Source organism: Quercus suber, unplaced genomic scaffold (assembly GCF_002906115.3).
Source record: "Quercus suber isolate HL8 unplaced genomic scaffold, Cork oak 2.0 scaffold_200, whole genome shotgun sequence".
Classification (NCBI taxonomy): domain Eukaryota; kingdom Viridiplantae; phylum Streptophyta; class Magnoliopsida; order Fagales; family Fagaceae; genus Quercus; species Quercus suber.
This window is the reverse complement of record NW_027069658.1, coordinates 779,947-798,759: the sequence shown is the minus strand read 5'-3', so window position 1 is coordinate 798,759 and position 18,813 is coordinate 779,947. Positions and strand designations below refer to the sequence as shown.

The following is an 18,813-nucleotide window of genomic DNA, read 5'->3' as shown; positions in this document are numbered from 1 at the left end:
TCCTCCAAAGTAACAGTCAGTTCACCAACAGAAAAGGAGAAAGTGTGCAGAGTAGGGCACCAACGGCGCACCAAATGCCTAAGGCCTTTGGCATCTCTGAAACCCTCGAGATTCCTGGAAATAGCCACTGCCTTCAGGACGCCGGCACGATCCAAGCGACCCACAAACTCCTCGTCAGAAAGCTCATTATCTACCCAAATGGGCCAGCCTTGGATCTTTCCAGCAACAAAATCGAAGAAGATGGGGACAGCCTCCCGAAGTCCTCGCCTAATTTGAAGATCAAAAATCTCCCTAGGGTCTGGAACTTGTGCAGAACCAGCAAAACCCGCTTGACCGGAAAATACCCAGACGTGAGAAGATGGAGGGGTTTCGCCATGAGACACCCGAGGAAAGAATAAGCTAGGAGTATACCAGGGGTCTCGCAAAGGGAAAGCAGGGCGCCCAACGACAAGCTCATCTTGCGCAGAACTAGAGGAGCCCTCGCCTTCAAAGGGACTAGGAGTACGCTCCTTTCTTTTTCGAGAAGAAGAAGAAGAAGCCATTGGAGTAATGGGTATTTGGAAAGAAGAAAAGAAGATGACGACGAGACTGATCGAAAGAAAAGAAAAAGGGTTGAGAACAGAAGACTCAGGTAGGCAAAAGAGAGTAAAAGAGAAAATGCTAGAATAAGAGCAGTTAGAGAAGAAGATGTATGAAAAGACGCGCAGTTACCAAGAATTAAATTTAAAAGAGAAGAAGTTAGCGGCAGTTATAATGAGTGTTATGGGAAACGTAAAAGTAGGTGGTGGGAGTTTTATTTCAACCCAACTGCCACGTACCACGAGAAAGGGAAGAGTCACAAAAAAGGAGGGAAGAAGCAAAAAAGCCAGGACACCGAAGAAATGGAAGATCAGGATCCCGTAGAAGGATCAAAACAAAAGAAGATCCTACAAAAAAAAAAAAAAAAAAAAAAAAAACTCACGCATGGGCTGCAGGCAACCCATGAGCTCGGGGGGCTAAATACTGAGGTGCAAAATAATTAAATAGCCACAAATAGGCCCAAGAAAGAGATGAAAAAGACTTTAGGCCCATTTCACACAAAAAAGAAAGAGAGAGAGAGAGAGAGAGAGAGAGAGAGAGAGAATAAAGGGTGGGCTCTCACAACAAAGGAAAGGAAGGAGAAAAGAAAGAAAAAGGAAAGGAGCCCAGAGGATCTGATCTAGAGGTCCACGAAGAAAAGGGCCCAAGAAAACAGATAAAGGAAACCGCAAGCCAAAGCAAGCCCAGAAGGAAGAATTGGGTCGGGACGCCCAGAAACAAAACCAGAGGCAGAGGATCCCCGGACGCGTGAGGTGAAATTAAAGTAGATTTAAAGAGAGAAAAAAAGACAAAAGGCACGCGGACCTTATGAACCAGGCACGCAGTGGAAGTACAAAGCAAAGATGCAGGAGATTTGGTTCCAACCATTTGAAGAAAGAGACAAGAAAAGTACAACTGGGAAAGCTGGAGCAAAAGCCAAAACGCCTCAGGTCAACCAACGGGAAAATCTGGAAATGGAAAACTAGCTGGGAGACTTTCATCTGATCGCAGCAAAAAGAAAGGAACTATAAGAAAAAGGGAAACGACATAATCCTGAAACAACCAGGCGCTGAACCGACTTCAAAGGGCAAAAAAGAAAAATTGGTAGTACCCCCAGGAGCCCGCCACTGTGCTATAAAAAGGGGGGAAAGGAAAAGGATAGGACATTCGATTCTGGATGCTTAGGTCATTCGTCAAGGCATTCAAAGTCATTTCTCAAAAGTTTCAAAAAGATTGAGGATAGACTCTGTAAAACTAAAGGGAAAACAGAGGAATCTGTTCCTGGTATCCCAGAGGCAGCCACTACAGTACACGCTCGGATTCAACGAATTCAAACTTTGCAAGTCTTTGAAGCTTGAATGGCTATCAAAGTCTGTAATTTTTGAACTCATTTGAACCTTGCATCATGTCTTAGTGAGCTTTGTAATCATAATTAAAAAGAAACTAATGAGACATACCTCACTAATTAGAGGATCCCTAACGTGTTCTTTGCACTATATTTCATCTATTATGCATTTCCTTTACTCTTAAATGTCATTCAATACGACTATTTTTTTTTAGTTGTTTTGTAATTGTAGGAAGTTTGTTCTGTGCACCAATCTATTCTTAAATCAGCCCGTTAGCTGCGGAGAATTGATCCCAGTCCACCAAGAACCTCTCACACGGCCCAGGATCCTTGGGCTATAGTGCTAAAAAAAAGGCACTCTCACAAAGTCAAATTCCAAATCTCAAAAGCTACCCACAAAAACAAACTGATAAAAACAAGATCATATTAGAAAAGATACTTAGCTAAACAATAATTAACTGTTCCGTATAAACTTCAGCTCTTACTACCCAATCAAAACTGTCCGCTAAACAAGCATGTATATGAGAAAGAATTTCAATTGTATGAACACCCTCTTTCTTATAATAAGCAGACACCTGGTAGATATACCAAAATAAAAAAGCTAAAGATTACTGGCCAATATATGTTCTATTTGAAATGTTTCTCTTTATTTCAATATCAAGCCAAGAGTATTACAGTTTTGAATCCCCAAGCACTCTTTTAAAATTGACGGATAAGATCAAAGTTAGCAATTGCAAATTGGGATCAGGAATTTTTTTTTTTTTAACAATTATTTGTTAGTTCTATTCAAAATGAAATAGCTGACTGTCTTACAATAACCTTATGTCTATTTTTCTCACTCCTTTTCTTTTATTTCAAAGGAGTTCTTCCTTTTGTTGGGCATCTCACCCCTTTGAATATTAGACTTATTAACCAAATAAAAATAAATAAATAAATAAAACAGTATACAAGAAGCTACAATGTGAATATCAAAAGTTTTGGTTTTGTGAAACACAAACCCACTTCAAACTATAGTTTTAGTGTTATTTCTTAGCATGATTGAGGATATGGTACTATACTAGAGACTTCATTAGTTGATAAAGATTGAAGTTTAAAAATAAGGATATCATTGAATAAGAATACGAAAATAAGTAAATAAAAATCCATGTGCAATGTAAGCAAAGAAGAGAACGAAGATGAGAAATCATATTCATACCAAAGGCATCTGATCAATGTCTGAGTCATTCTCATGATCAATCACCCATTCTATAGCTGCCTCTAAGCTAGAATTACCTGATTATTAACACAAACATTTAGTCATGTTCATTCCCAATTAGCAAAATAACTATAGACAAACCAGAAAAATGAAGAGCCATTTCTTGTTGACTTGTGGAACAACCATTTCTACAAAAGCTATTGGATGCATTGAAAAACTTCACACAGTCAATTCAACAAACAAATAGCAATCAATCAAAATTGCTTGAGGATGAAACAGAAAAACAATACCTTGTTGGAGCTGGAGTGGGTTTGATTGATTTTGGTGAAAACCCAGGTAGGGGAAAGGTATAAATTGTGGTTGGAAGTAGTTCTAGGGGCTTCAAAGAAGCCCTACAATCAAAGCAATACAGAAAATAGAGCGCCATTGAAGAGGAAGATGATTCTTTACTGTTTGTGGAGTAAAGCAAGAAGCATTTCATCAAACACATAATTTGCATTACAAACCCACAAAAACATAACAGAAATAGAAAATAAAGACAAACCCAAAACAAATCAGTGAAAATACAATGAAACAATACGCACAAACAAACGAACAAAACCCCAACAAAACCCACAATAAATCAAATGAAACCCAAGCAAAACCACAGAAAAAAAAAAAAAAAAAATTTCAAATGAAACCCACATCCCAGAGCCTATATGGATTCGGATTTAGTAGAAATAGAGAGGTCAACGAAGAAGAGAAAAGTTAGAGTGATGAACCTGTGTTGCCGTGAGAAATAGAGAAAGAAGAAGAGCTTGTGGTGCCGAAGAAGAGAGCGAGACTGAGAGGGAGATTGACAGTGTGTGGGAGATTGAGAGGGAGATAGCAAGATTTGAGAGGGAGATTGATGAGAGAGTCAGCTGTTTGGTTTAAGTGTGGGTAACAGGGGCCATCTGGGGCGTGAACTGGCTAGAACTGTACTCGAGCTTAGTAAGCTCGAGTACTAATTGGAATTTTTAAATTTTTTTGCCATGTTAACGTGCCACGGTGGAAGCATAAAACATGGTACTCAAGTTCACCAAATTCGAGTACTTAAAAAAGTGGTACATTGCTGTTTATTTCCGAAACAGTGTTTTTTGGCCAAATATTTCTAAAATTGATGGTAATAGGCCATTTTGGCCCATGTTTCGACGCAATTATTTTGAAGGTTTCCTGAAAATCGTGGAAACAAACATTTGTCCCTCGAAATAAACTATTCCACCCGTTATAAAAACCTAGCAGCCTAATTATAGCTCTCCCACGCGAGATTGAGCTCCAAATATTACATTTTTCGACGCAACTTCAACACAACCCCCAAAATAATTGTCCCCAAATATTTCACCCTCGAAATAAAGGCCAAAGCTCAAAATCAAACCATAAAAATGAGTTTTCGTTCAGTGAGAAAACTCATTTTTGTTGATTTTTAGCCCCCCACCCCCCCCTCTCTCTCTCTGTAAGAAAACTCAAAGAGCTGAGGGGCGGTGGTTGACAATCAGCTTCGACGATGATCTCACCGGCGATCTCATCTCCAATGACTAGCAGAGGCGCAGTTGTCGGCGATCTCAGCTCCGCCACTTCTTCATCGGATTACATGTCTCTCTGATCTATTTAACTCTCTGCTTGTTTCTCGAGAAAATTTTTTGAACGAAATTACATTTCCTATTACTAATTGTTAGTTGATTAATTTATTGATTTACTGGTTTAATTGAGAAAATTTTGTGTGAATTCAATAGATTTGTTAATTGCATTTGAGAAAATTTTGTGTCAATTCTACATTTGTTAATTACACTGTGGAGCCAGTGAATTTGGGGGAACTTACTTTGCTCAAGGTAACTTTTCTCTTTTTCTCTGTTTGTTTACTGAGAAAATGAATGAAAATTTCATGCTTATGTGGAAGCTTGGTGGTTAATGTCTATATGCCTTTGATTTCAGAAAGAGCAACAATTTTACCCTAGAAAATTCAAGGAAAATTAAAGAGGAACAAATATAATATGAGAATTAAAACTCTGAATAGTTTGTTATTGAAGAATCGATCTCTAATTGTTACATTCTATTGTCCACTGGATATTGGAATAAATGTGTTCTTGTTGCGAGTCTTGTAGTTTTAGTAGAATACGGAAACTTGTGTAGCTTTATGTCTGAATCTTACTTGCAAAGCATTGCAATGAGTCTAAAACTACTTGGCAGGGTCTGGTCATATTTGTGGATTTCAAATTTCTGATTATGGATTGCAATCCTTTAGTTTTCATCTTTGTAAAAATGTCTCTCTTAAATGGTAAGTCTTTCCTGGCCACTTGCCAAAGGAAATTGCTTGTTACTTAAATAAGATGGGTGCAAGGATACCAATCAAAAAACCTGGGAAGGCTACCATAGAAGTCCTCACAAAGATTCAGGCATCGACCTTTTTGGAGTATGTATATCTTTCAAAGAGAGCATTTATGATGTATAGTCTGCTGCATAAGTGTAATAATATGTTTCTTCATTATTCTAGTATGAGTGATATAATGTTCACTATTCTAGTTTTTTAGCAACACTGTTTCTCTCTTTTTTTTTTTTCTTTTTTTTTTTTTTTGTTGATGGGTGCAGAAATCTTGGTAACAATCCGCTAAACAACCAGTTGAGCGATATGTTTGGAAAACTTTCAAAACTGAAAGAGATGTAAGTATTATTAACATGGCAGATACTAATTCTGTTTGTTTACAGGTCGTCTCTCTTTAACTCTGTACGTTTCCTAAGAAGAAAAAAGTGAATGCTGTACTGTTTTGATTTATTTTTTGTGTATTGTGGTATCTAAGGTTCTGAATTCTTTAAAATTGGTGCCTCTCAATGTATTATATGATTTAGTATTGATGCAGATTTTGTGGTTTTGATTTGAGAGTTTGATGCTGATTTTGAAAATTCTATGTTTATGTTTAGCTAATTTGATAATTAGTATGTTACAACAAGGAGCCTTTTGGTTAATTTCACCTGCAATTGGTGGTTCTTGGAATTGGAGTGAATCAGAATATATGTTTGTTTCTCTGTGCAATGACTAATATATTATTGGTTCTGTGAAAATGCAATTCATATGCTTATTTTTCACTACAATTACTTGTTGCATGCTTCTTAGTCATTTGATTCCTTAAGAGTATGTTATAGTAATTGATTATGAACATTTCTTGAATGTATGATTTCTAATTTAATGTAGTTTGGAAGTTTAGAGGAGTTCTAGGAAGAGTTTAAGGACATCAATCAAGAGGAGCAGAGTTCAAGTAGAGGCCTATGCTGAACAAAAGTTATTATATGAATCACCATCTAGAGTTTTTATTTTAGCCTTATATTACATTTCCTTCTAACTCATCAAGGACTATGACTTTGTCATGCATGGTGTTAAGGATAAGTCGAATGTGTGAAGTAAATTAGGAAGTTGTTCTTCATGCATTGTGCTCAAAGCAATTCAGCCAAGCATAAGGGCATGTGTCTTGTTTGCAGCTTAATTTTATCAATTCCTGAAATACACTTTGAACTGATTATTGATTATTACAGATAGCATTATGTAATATCCATTATGGATAAAATTTTCAGAAACATTTTAGTAGCTTATGGTGCATTTACTGTGTTAATTGTAATGCCATAGATGCAGGTAAGCTCTAGATGAATTTGCTTTAGTACACGGCAAAGTTTTATATTGCATGCCTTTTGATCTTACACCTTTTTTTTGAGTTAAGAGGAAGTTAAACAATGATATGGCTAAGTGTGATGCTGTCTGTAATGCCGCTGTACAGATCCATTAACTCTTCTTTCTCTCCCTACTCTTATTATCAGTTTTTTAGTTAAACAATGATATGCATTATGAGTTTTTTAGTTTGTTTATGGTGTTTTCTTGGTTGTGTTTTGGCAGATCCTGCTACTTTTCTTAATGATTTCCTTCTAATTGATCCATTCTATGGCCCTTTTTTTCTAGTGAAGATGTCTAAAGTGGGGCAAAGTACTGATTTGTGTTATAAGGTATGTTTCACTGCTATTTATGGGACTGACTTTTTGTGGTATGGGGAATTGTACTTACTTTTGGGTATTTTGTGTTGCTTCTCTTGATTAAAGTTTTAAAGCACTTTTTAAAATTATCTGAACCTGTATGCCAAAACCCAATATGCCACATTTACATACCTTATATTTGTATGTAAATGTAAATGTCTGAAATTTTTTTTGATTGTGAGTTTTAAAATTCTAAGGAAAGAAGGTCTTTGAGTAGACCACATGGTAAAAATTTAATTATTTTTTAGGATGCAATATTTATATGAGTAATCACTTCAACCAATTTAAGATGTACTACAACATCATTGACTTTGATTGTTGTGCTTATATGGTCCTTTTACATCTCAATACAATATTTTTCTTGTGTTCAAGTCAATCTCTCATTCAGAGTTGGTAACACTGCCTGTCTTAAGCCAGCTAGGTTAGTACCAAATTTATAGGTACATGTGTTTTGTTTGTTTCTTTTGTGACCAGTACTATGTTACTGTTGAGGGAATTTCAGGTCATAAACTGTGTCTTTTAGTTGTCTTCATGTTAATGGACATTGATAATGTTGGTTTGGAAATTGCAGGCTCTATATCAAGTGACTGTTCTGCTTGTCCTCAGTTTCCAAGGTAGAAGTTTACTGAATTTGGAGGGTGACACAATCTCCCATGCCCTCAAAGTGAAGAATACTTTGATATTCAATTCCTTTGTACTTCTTCAGGTAATTTTTGAAAGAATTCTGACGATTAAGTGAATTTTGAGAGAATGCATTTTTGTCTTGCAATTAAGAAATGCTTCACTACTTCTGTGATTAGCTAAATGGATTGGCAGCTTACTGACAGATTACTCTTTTTTCTTTTTTCTTTTTTGGTTTCTTATCAAAATGAAAATTTTTTAAAGTATGTGAATGGCCCCTAATTAGTCCGTTGAAAATCAATAGCAGACCAGCCCAACCCCATGATTTTGGGAATAAGGCTTTGTTGTTGTTGTAAACACGCACATTTGAAGAAGTTAAAACAAATTTGGATAGTTGTATGCCATATGAAGTTACTGACTACTGAATTTTATGAAGTTTACAATCATAGAAATCCAATTAACGACACTAATGTGGTTCTTGTATTTTATTGTTTTCTTCTCCACACTGGAATTGATTTCATCCATTAATCATTAACTCCAATCTGATCCCCCAATTACATGGAGTTGATGGATCATAAATCAAAAAAGGATCCTGTTTTATAGGGTGCTGAACTATCTTTTATAAGTAAAATGATGATGCAAATGTTGAGTTTTATCACCTCGCAATGAGCCCAATCTAGTAGTGATCACTAAGGTATGAAGATCAACTCAAGCTAGTCACTGTTTTAGTACTATTGGATAAATTTGGAATGACTTGTTGAGCTGTTTATGTGGATAGAATAGATAGGTACTTGTTTGCTTTTGCAATCCTTATCTTGAAAAATCTTTGAAAATATGCTTAGTCCTAAATTCATATTCCATCGTCTAAGATAACAGAACAGTCTCTGATCAGACACACCCACTTCTCTGTTTCTGTATTACTGTGTTTCGATCTGTAATGATCATAATGCACAGATGGAAAAAGTTGTTTAAGCACATGTTACTGTGTTCTGTTTTTCTGAAAGATTCTGTTTTTATTTTTTATTTTCTTTGTTTGATGATCACGTATACTTGTTATTTGGATTCTGTGATAGATTTTATGATCTAGGTATGTTGAAAGATGGACTTTTTTTTTTTTTTGGGTTTAATATATCTAAGCAAAGATTAAACTTCAATTTGGATCATATGTTTTAAACTCTGGAACTTTGGTTTCTTCAATTTGGACCAGATGTTATAAACTCTGTAACTTTGGTTTCTTCTTTGATGCTTTTTTTATAAGTAAAATGAAAAGTTTCTTCTTTGATGTTACGTGTTAAAACCTTGCATATGAGACTTATGTTCTTGCTCACAATGTTATTTAATTATTGTCATGGTGGTTCACATCTGTTAATCTTGTGTTCCAAGTTTAAGGGCTATTCATTTGCGTGTGTGTCTGTGTGTATTAATAAATGCATGTATGTATGTGCTTGTTTAGAATTGCAGCAAACTTTGTCAGCTTATGTTGCAATAAAGGGTTGACGTGATACTAGTTTTTGTTGCCAAATTGAGTGCCTGAATTATTGCATGGTAGTGCCTTCTGTTCCAGGCAATGGTTAACTGGAAACATTTTGCATGGATTTAAAGTTAATATCTGTTTTCATACTCATTCAACTCATGCAACAGTAGAGTGTTTAGTGTTACTTCTACATTAATTACTAAATTTTCATGTGGGATGGTTATTCTTTTCAATATTAACTATGGATTTAAAGTTAATATCTGTTATTCTCTTATTGCAGACAAGGAAGTTTTGCTCTTGCAAACAAAAGTTGACCTTGTAGTAACTCTTGGTGGGGATGGAACGGTCCTTTGGGTATGTGCATTTACTTTGATTTTAGCAATTATTTTTAAATCAGAATGTATTATAACATTAAAATGTTATTTTAGAGTTCTTACATTACAGTTGCACTATATCTTGTTTCATCCTAGAACAAGCTAAATCAGATTTAAGTCTGTTTTAAGAACAAATAAAGAAGTTTTCTTCTTTTTGGTGAATGACGTTTCTTTAATCAGCATGTTTTATTTAGATATATGAATTCTATAGTGCCTTTTTTGTTCTTTTTGAAATTGTGGGTATCTTGAATTTGATAGTATGGAAAGGTGTGTAGATATATTTGCTGGGAAATTAACAAACTTTTGGTATCATTCTCTCTTTTTCAGAAACTTGAGGGCACCCATAATGGCTGAAATGTTCAATTGTACTAGCTGATAACTTCTTGCTTTGGAGATGATGATGAAGAATAAAATGTATCAAAACTTTTAACTCTTGGACAGATTTGGTCTTTGTACAAAGTGTGGTTATTGATATCTTTTCTATTAAACAATAATTGACATATCGGCAGTTTGTATGCGGTCCCTAATCTGTTAATTTGTAGGTTTGAATTTAGAGATCAAAGAAAGTGTAATTGTAGCAATATACCACTTTTGCTATAGATCAATATCATAGCATATCATCTCAACAATTGTGAATTTTTGTGTGTGTGTATATATATATATATATATATTTATATTTATATATAGTTAAGAGACCCCTTAAATAACCTTATTTATCAAGGTTGTAAATATAAATCTTTTAAACCTTGTCAAAAGGTTATTTAAAGGTCTCTTGACCCTCAAAATAAGATTAGAGCACTTGTTTTGAGGGCTACGAAGGCCTTCAAAATTCCCTTTGCGATGGTATATGTTTCAAAGGTTATCAAGGGTCAATTGGACTCTTAAAATAATTTTTTTCAAAGTTTTTCAATTCTTTTTTTAAGGATTTTGACCCTTAAAAAAAGTCAAATTTATTGTAGTTAGTAAACAAAGACGATACGAAAGCGATTTTTCGTGACATTCAGAACATGGGCTGAGAGATAACATTCGTGTGCTTGACATCAAGGCTTTGATAGTTGTTATCCAGTCTTACATTGATATGTTTTTCAGCCCACAACTTGGCGTGTTAGGCTTTTAGGTATAATTTTGGGGCCCTCTTGCCATGTCCTCTATAGTCTCTATTCACCCTTTTCTTGATTCACGACATAGAGAAAGCCCCTTAAATGTCACGTTTTAGTTTTTCAAAAATATCATTATTCAAAAAATTCAAAAAATAAAAATAAAAAATTGGTGACAATTTCTTGTAAAAGGTAAGGTTTTCTTTTCAAAGGAAATTAAAAATATTTTTTAAGGAAATCAAAACATGTATTTCAATATGTTTATGTGGGGTCAGTTTTTCTAGCCCAAGCCCAAAAGGTATGGGTTAAAGACCCAACGAACCCAGGACAATGAATTTATAGAGAGTGGGCGAAAGAGCTGGGCAGATTATGAATTAAACAATGGTTGGCTAAGGTACTTAAGACGGTGATAACATGAAATAATGCTTGAACAACTCCATGAGTGAATATCCGAAGAGATGTTTTATTGAGTGAACAGTAATTACAACGTTCAGAGCTACAGTAAAGCTTTTCTTTCTCCTCTCCTCTCTCTTTTCTCCACCTTTTATCAAGGACCCTTCTTCTTTATATAGCATCCTTTCCCATCATCTCCATCGTCTACTTGTTCTTCATCTGTGTATCTACTTAAGTACATGTCACGTCACGTGTCTACTTTAGTTCTTTGTGAGTGGCGGTAGCTGAGGTTACACTGTTCAGGGGTCTTCTTCATATAAATGTGGCCAGAAAAGCTGTTGCAGTGAATTAAATACGGTGGTAGCAGCTTTTCCTTTAGATATTTCTTCGTTCTGATCATCTCCAGATCTACCCAGAACTTATCATTATCATTAGAATTGCTAGAAAGATTATTCAGACCTTCCATACGTCTGATTGATCAAGGCTATTTGTAACCGAGGAGTAAGACATCTTCGGACCAGTAGTGACCTCTTCGGACGGTACTCCCCCTCTACTTCTGGGCTTACTGCCTTCAGATGGATTGTCCCAACTAATTATTGCTCTTCAGAAATATAATACTCCTCAACATGGTGCCCCAGGCCCATTAAGTAGCTCTGAGTTTTTATCCCCCACAGTTTAAATTTAAGATAAGTAGTCTTTTTCAAATTAAGATCAATTTGCATAATCAAGAAAAATTAGTATTTATTTTCCAGTAAAATAAGTAGTATTTTTCAAGAAATATTATATAATATCTCCTATTAAATTTAAGATACATAATCTAAGACATTATAAAACAGATTTCAATTACGATCAAATTGCATAGTCAAAGGAATTAGATACTTTTTGTTTTGTTTTGTTTTGTTTTTTTTTAAATGGCTAAAATTCATTTTAGTCTCTTAACTTTTACTTCAATTGTCAATTAAGGCTGCGAAGGTGTATTCTTGTTGTTGATGGTCATTTTTTGAAATAAACAGAAGGCAACCCAACCTAGCAATATGGGCAGCAGAGAAGTGGCAGACTAAGTAAAACCATTAGGCTCAAGTGGCAGGGACAATGGATCATATGCCCTTAATATAAACAAATGGGTCTTGAGGAAGTAAGTGGGCCTAAAAGGCCCGGAAAGAGAGAAAATAGCACCCATGAGCAGTATATGGTATGGAAAAGTGAGAATGGGCCGCAGCAGGCCCAAAGCAATGTAAACAAAGAAAGTAGGGGATAATGGCAAGCCCATGAACCCCAAGGATGAGAATGAGGAAATTGGGCCAAGGAAGCCCAATTAAGTTAGTAAAAGCCCATGGGATGCGGAGTTAGTAAATGGGCCGAGGAAGTCCAAAGGAAGTAAATGGGTTGGAGAGGCCCAAGGGAAAAGAAAGGGACACTGGAGCCCATAAGTGAGAACACCAGTGGCCATATTAAGCCACTGGGGGAAAGAATGGAACGGCAGGCCTGAAAAGAGGTCTAGCAGGAACAAGTTGCCGCGGCAGGAAATGCCAAGTAATGCGGTAGGAAGCCAAGGCAATTAAAGAATTGGGTTGAAAAGAATGCAAAGCCTAGTACTGAGTAAAGCCCAGACCCTAAGGGAGCGGGAAATCAGAGTAGCAGCTCATGAAAAGCCAGAAACGAATGACAGGCAATACAGGCAAAGTATCTAGTCCACGGTAGATGCATGAACAGCAGGCAGATTTCAGACATATGCATGCGCAAGGCCCAGGCACCACCAACCTATACCCAGCCAATACGGAACATGGTGAGGTCATGGGTCAGAGGTAAGAGGGCATGGTTTGGTGGTGGGGAGAGGGGAAGACCTATTTTGAGGTTCTTGCTCAAGCTCTTTTAGGGGATACGTCTTGCTGGGATGACATACCTCCCAAAAAGAGGTAAGGCTGAGTTGGAACCACTAGGTGCATGCCATGAGGGATAGAGAGAAAGAAACATCATTGCGGCAGGAAGAGGTGCCACGACAGACTAACAGACAATGCAATACAACACAACGTAACAAGGACTCTGAGGCATACTTATACTAAAAACCACAATTGTGGAAATCACTAAGGAAAGACTAAGAGAGAAAAAGAAGAGAGAACTCGGGGAAAAGAAAGAGAGAGAAGAAAAAAAAGAGAGAAAGATAGAGAGAAAAAGAGTAAGAGTTAGTGGCATGTACCGATAGGTCAATTCCCTTCTCCCCCTCTCAAATCCCTGCTCTCTTCTATAATCGTCCTGAGCATTGTCCATTCAGGTCTGCCTCCCTCAAACCCATTAATTTCCACAGTAGGAATTCTTTTCCTCGGAGGTTGATCGTGTTGAGAAGAGGCGTTCTTCCTCTTTGGCCTCGCTCCTGCGGACCGAACTGAACTTATTTCCTTTATCTGTTGATTAATCTTTATTACTATTTGCCCTTACTATTTCATTTGTGAAAGTTGTTAATATCATTGTGATTATGGATCATTTGGTCATTTCCTATTAAAAGAACTATCTGGTCATTCCAGAATACACGATTCTATTTTATCAATTGTATCTGTCTGCCGCAAGCTTCTCTGAAATAACTCTGCCTGCCGCAAGCACTCTCCTAGCAGGCGAGGCATAGTTTGCACACTAGCCGGCCAAGTTGAGTTCCAGTTGGACCAGTCTCGACCCTCGCAACCCAAAACACTTGGGCCTACAATCACAAAGGGGTAGCCTAGCCCAACACAGTATAAAAAAGGCCCCCACACTTGTCAATTGGTTTGTCACTTTGTCAAAATGATTTAATATGATTTTTCTATCCAAAACTGCAAGCAAATGAACATGTATAAAAATTGTTTTGAAGACATTCATGAGATGTTCATTTAATAGATCTTGTTGTTGGTAAGTATTATTTGACAAATTTTACTAATTAAAAACATTCATTTGCCATTGATCTGGACAAAAGGACCTTAGTGACTCGTTTTGACAAATGAGAAATTTGAAAAATGGGTTAGGCTATATCCATAGACGCAAGTGGCTATTATCCACTTTCTATAAGAAAGTAGGGTTGCAAAAATATTTATATGGTCTAACCCTACCGAAACTCTTGTACTATTAATATTTGAGAAATAGCATTATACGCCATTTTTCTGTTACGCTCCACTCTACTCCACTTGCACTACTCTACTTTCCTACATTCATAAGGCCCTTTACCTAGTGGCCCAAGATCAAATTTGAACGAACTCCAAAAAGGGAATAAATTGACAAAAATTAAACTTTAAGGACTAGTTTGAAAATTAAATAAAAGACGAGGGAAAATTAAGAAAAAAGAGTTCTTTTTTTTTAATAAGATAAATAAGTTGAAATGGGGTTCTGATCCAAAAAAAAAAAAAAATTGAACAATGAAGAAGAGAGAGAAGGTAAAAGGTACATGCTAAATTAATTGATAAAGTCTAAATGTTCTAAACGAAAGAGCTACGAATAAATCCCATTTTCATTATTTAAAAAAAAATGACACGTGGAAATTGGGTGTGGGGGTAGGAAATTGGTATCACATTTTCATTTGTTCATCTCAAACTACCTTAGGCTTAAGCTGAACCCAAATGTACGTCTATATGAAATATTAATTAATATCCATTTTGCTAAAACTTCTTAGTTTTGGATGTGAAAGTCCAAGTCTCCACTTGGAATTCTAGTCCATTATTCATCTCATGTTTTTAACTTCAATATCCCGCAGTAATTTATAGTGTAGTTTATCTTGTGGAAAAGTTGAATTGACAAATTTGATAAATTTACTAATTTAGTACAATATTACAAACAAAACAAGTAGTCCGTTAGGACCATTAATAGGTACCGGTTTTATTACACACATAATTCGAATAATTGAAGTATAATATGCATTGCAACAAGTTTAAAAAGCAAAAAGACTGTGTTCCGACTTCCGATCACCAATTTGATTTGTGGATGACGATTTACTGTGCTAAAGGATTGAGTTCAGTAGCCAGATTTATATTGTACATTTCAATTGTATAATTTGATTCACCCTCGTATCCCTCCTTTTGAGCTATTTCAGTTGTCAGACAGTCCTTTAGCTCTGCCACTACTTGACTCGTGGTTGGTCTTTTAGTGGAAGTGGGAAACACACATAGCATTGCTATTTCAACAGCTTTCCAAGAAGAATTAATGTTGAAAGTAGGAGTGAGTGGGGTTCGGTCGGCTCGATTTTTTTTCAAATTTGTTACCGAATCAATAGGGATCAGTTTTGTAATAATTAAAACCGATGCATACTGATTAGGGTCAGTTTTCCGATCTATAGTGGTGCGGTTTGATCAGCTCGGTTTAATCGGTTTGGTCAGTTTGATTTGAAACATAACAATCTGTTTTTGTTTTTTGTTTTTTTTTTTTGTTTTTTTTTTATATAAAAAATCTGTTCAACCTATAAAAAAAAAAAATCTATTCAACAGAAACTTTATAAAAAAATCTGTTACTGTTTTTGTTTTTTGTTTTTTTTTTTTGTTTTTTTTTTATATAAAAAATCTGTTCAACCTATAAAAAAAAAAAATCTATTCAACAGAAACTTTATAAAAAAATCTGTTCACTCAAACAGTAATGATCTAAAACAAATCTGTACACGTAAAAAAATCTGTTGACATAAAAACATAAAAAAACAGAGCACTCATGCTCATACACGTTACACGCCGTGTTAGTATAAACCAAATACAAATAGCCAATAGGTAACAATGTTAGTATAAAGTGTAAGCTTTCGCACACCCCTACTTTTAAAACAACTCTTCCTTAGCATTGTCCCCTGTCATTTCCTCTCCCTTGTTTTTGTTTTCTTTTCTCTTTTGTTTAACTTTGGCTAATTTGAAATCTACCAGCAAACATGACTGGCAATGGCATCCATGGCCATGGACCTATAAACTAACTCAAACAGATGGTTTGCCGCGAGGTGAGAGAAGAGTTTATTGAAAAGTGAAAACAGAGGAGCTTAGTGGCTTACCGTGATTTGCCTCGGTGAGCACTTGCTGGGCGCTGGCTGCTGCATAGGCAAGAGGCGAGAGCGAGAGAGAGAGAGTTACGGGACTTCTGACTCCAAAAGAAAGAATTTATATTGAGGGAAAATCTGGAAACCTAGCAAAATACGACACCGTTCTTATTTTGTTTTTTGTTTTTTTTTTTTTTTCATAACACTCAATAGATACGATGACGTTTTGTTAAAAAAAATTGATATACAAACTCGGTGAAACGGCGTCGTACCAAACGGACACCAAACCAAAGTCACCAAACGTCCAAACCTCTGAAACTGAAAGTTACATTACATCCGCATTGTATCGGTTCGGTTCGGGCAGGGACTTGGTTTCGGGCTTCTGATCCGATGACTGCACCGCACCAGCATCGTAAAGCCATTCGTGCTCCGATCGCCGGCATCGGCTCCGTCAGTCGGTGGCAACGGCGGTGCAGGACGATCGGCGCCGGTCGGTTTCCTCAGTGACGGTAAGCTTTCGCACACCCCTAGTTGAAAGTGCCCTGCAACCTGTGATCAACAATACTTTTGATATCCCCATGAGCAACCATGAAACTTACCCATTCACTCATGTGAATGTTTTCCTTGGATCTTTCTATCACGTAGATAAGTAATTATCTTCAAAAGAAAAATTCAAAGTTATACACATTACTTTTTTCTGTCAACCTATATGAAGTGGAGTACCTGCAAGTCAATCTATGTTATAATTTTTTATTATTATTAAATTTCCATTCAAACAATTTCATAGGTTTATATCTGTATTATTTTCAAAATTAGTTGCATCATTGTTGATCATAAATACCACTATTGTATTTGACAAACAAAATTTTTTGAAGATGATTTTTAAATTTACATAAATACTCACTCTGGATTCAGATATCCAAGAGTGCCAATAACATTAACAGTAGACACATGAGTGTTGCCATCAGTTTGAAAACTCATGGATAGACCAAAATTAGCTAATTTGGCATGTAAATTTTCGTTCAACAAGATGTTTGTAGTCCTCACATCTCTATTGATGCAGACAAGGTTAGTGATGAGTTGGTTTGCATAATTCTATTTATAACAAATTTCACATTTCATATTTTTGACAAATAATATCGATTTTCAAAATTAGGATTGGAGTATTTGCACCATTGTTGTAGACCACCAATAATACTTTTTGTTGTGTTCTTCAGTTAAAGTAACCATGATCATGCGATAATTAAATTAATACAATAAAGTTTTAGAAAGGAGAATTATTTTTTCTATTGTAAAAAACACAAGTCGTATTATCTATTTATGGAGAATCAAATTAATGAGCTAAAAATGTGAAGCATTTGCATTGGCTTACTACTTCAATTATAACCAAACCTGAAAGATGTGCTTCTAAGTCTACATTAGCCATGAACTCATAGAAACTAAATAGCGTATCGGGTTGGACTATGAATGCATTAAATACAAACTGAATTTCAGAACATACTTGAATAACGATTAATGATTAAATTACATTACTTATGTATAGAACCACCAGTAGTATTTCATGAAAAATGAAAACTATTATGCACCAATTACAAGTTGATACTTGATGCATATTGTGAAATTATATATGTATTACATGTGTTCCACATTCTCACGTTTTATTTATTTATTATATATATTTTTTAAGAACCATGGTCTTGGCTCTTAGGTCATAAAATCGGTTGTTACTTGTCAAGCAATGGACTAAGCGGATCCTTTGCTGCAAAAGTAACAAATCCATTAGGCTAGAGAGTACCTTGATGGATAGAGTTGGACCTATGGGCCCCCACGAGTCCAATGCCTTATGGTGTAGCCTTTTAACTCCATTGGGCTTGGAAGTCCATTACCTTGTAGTATTACTGTTACCTTTGATTCCATAGCACTCAATGCCTTGTAGACTGTAGTGAAGTCAATGGATCTCATTAGGCTTTGGTGCTCAAAATCGTGTAGTGTCTTCTATTTGATGCATTGGTCATGGGCTTAGTTAAATGAAGCCCAAAAAATAGAGAGCTCCGAACAATTCAGTCTAATGGATCTCACCATTTGAATTATTGAGCATGGGCTTAGTTAATAAAGCAGACAAAAAAGCGAGCTTCCGTGACATTCACCTCATGGGCTTAGAGTTAACATTGTGCTTAATATTTAAGGCTTTGCTAGTTGTTATTGATTCTTCGATTTACAAGTTTTTCGGCCCACGATTAAGGCTTTATTAGACTTTTAGGTATAGTGTTTGGGGGCCTGTTACCATCTCCTCTATACCCCTTGTGAGAGTGCTTTTTTTTCTTAGCACAAGGGCCCAAGTAGAGATAAGGATCCCGGGCCCAAATACTTGTTATTTTGGTGGACTGGGCTTGGTTCACCGCAGCTAAATGAGGCTGATTACGAACCAAGTTGTGCGCAAGTCATATAAAGCTCCTCAAGATGAAAAATGCAATTCCTCTTAGTACCCTGGGGCGTACTGTCGTGGGATCCCGGGCATACTGTCGTGGGATCCCGAGGCGTATTAGGCCTGTAAGAACCCAGAATCTCTGGTTCTCTGAGCTATATGATCTTTTCCATGTTTATTATGTAATAGAGCTTTGTCCTTTCCCTTTTTCTCTATGGGTGCTACATAAAAAAAACAAAACACACTACACATATCTTCAAATAATTGTTAGTTTCTTAGATTAGGACATACATTTTAATACATATACATATATGTAAATGAGTTTCATGA

General features: G+C 36.0%; 1 long non-coding RNA gene across 2 annotated transcripts; it reads left to right on the top strand.

The window, feature by feature from the left end:
* Positions 1-4,318: 4,318 nt before the first annotated feature.
* LOC111989176 (uncharacterized) lies at positions 4,319-10,238 on the top strand. Of its 2 annotated transcripts, none has more exons than XR_010631180.1 (5): positions 4,319-5,777; positions 7,063-7,106; positions 7,705-7,839; positions 9,509-9,582; positions 9,930-10,238. It is a non-coding gene; the product is annotated as an uncharacterized LOC111989176 (long non-coding RNA). The 2 variants fall into 2 exon arrangements; XR_002880519.2 differs by having other exon boundaries at positions 7,000-7,106.
* The last annotated feature ends 8,575 nt before the right edge of the window (positions 10,239-18,813 follow it).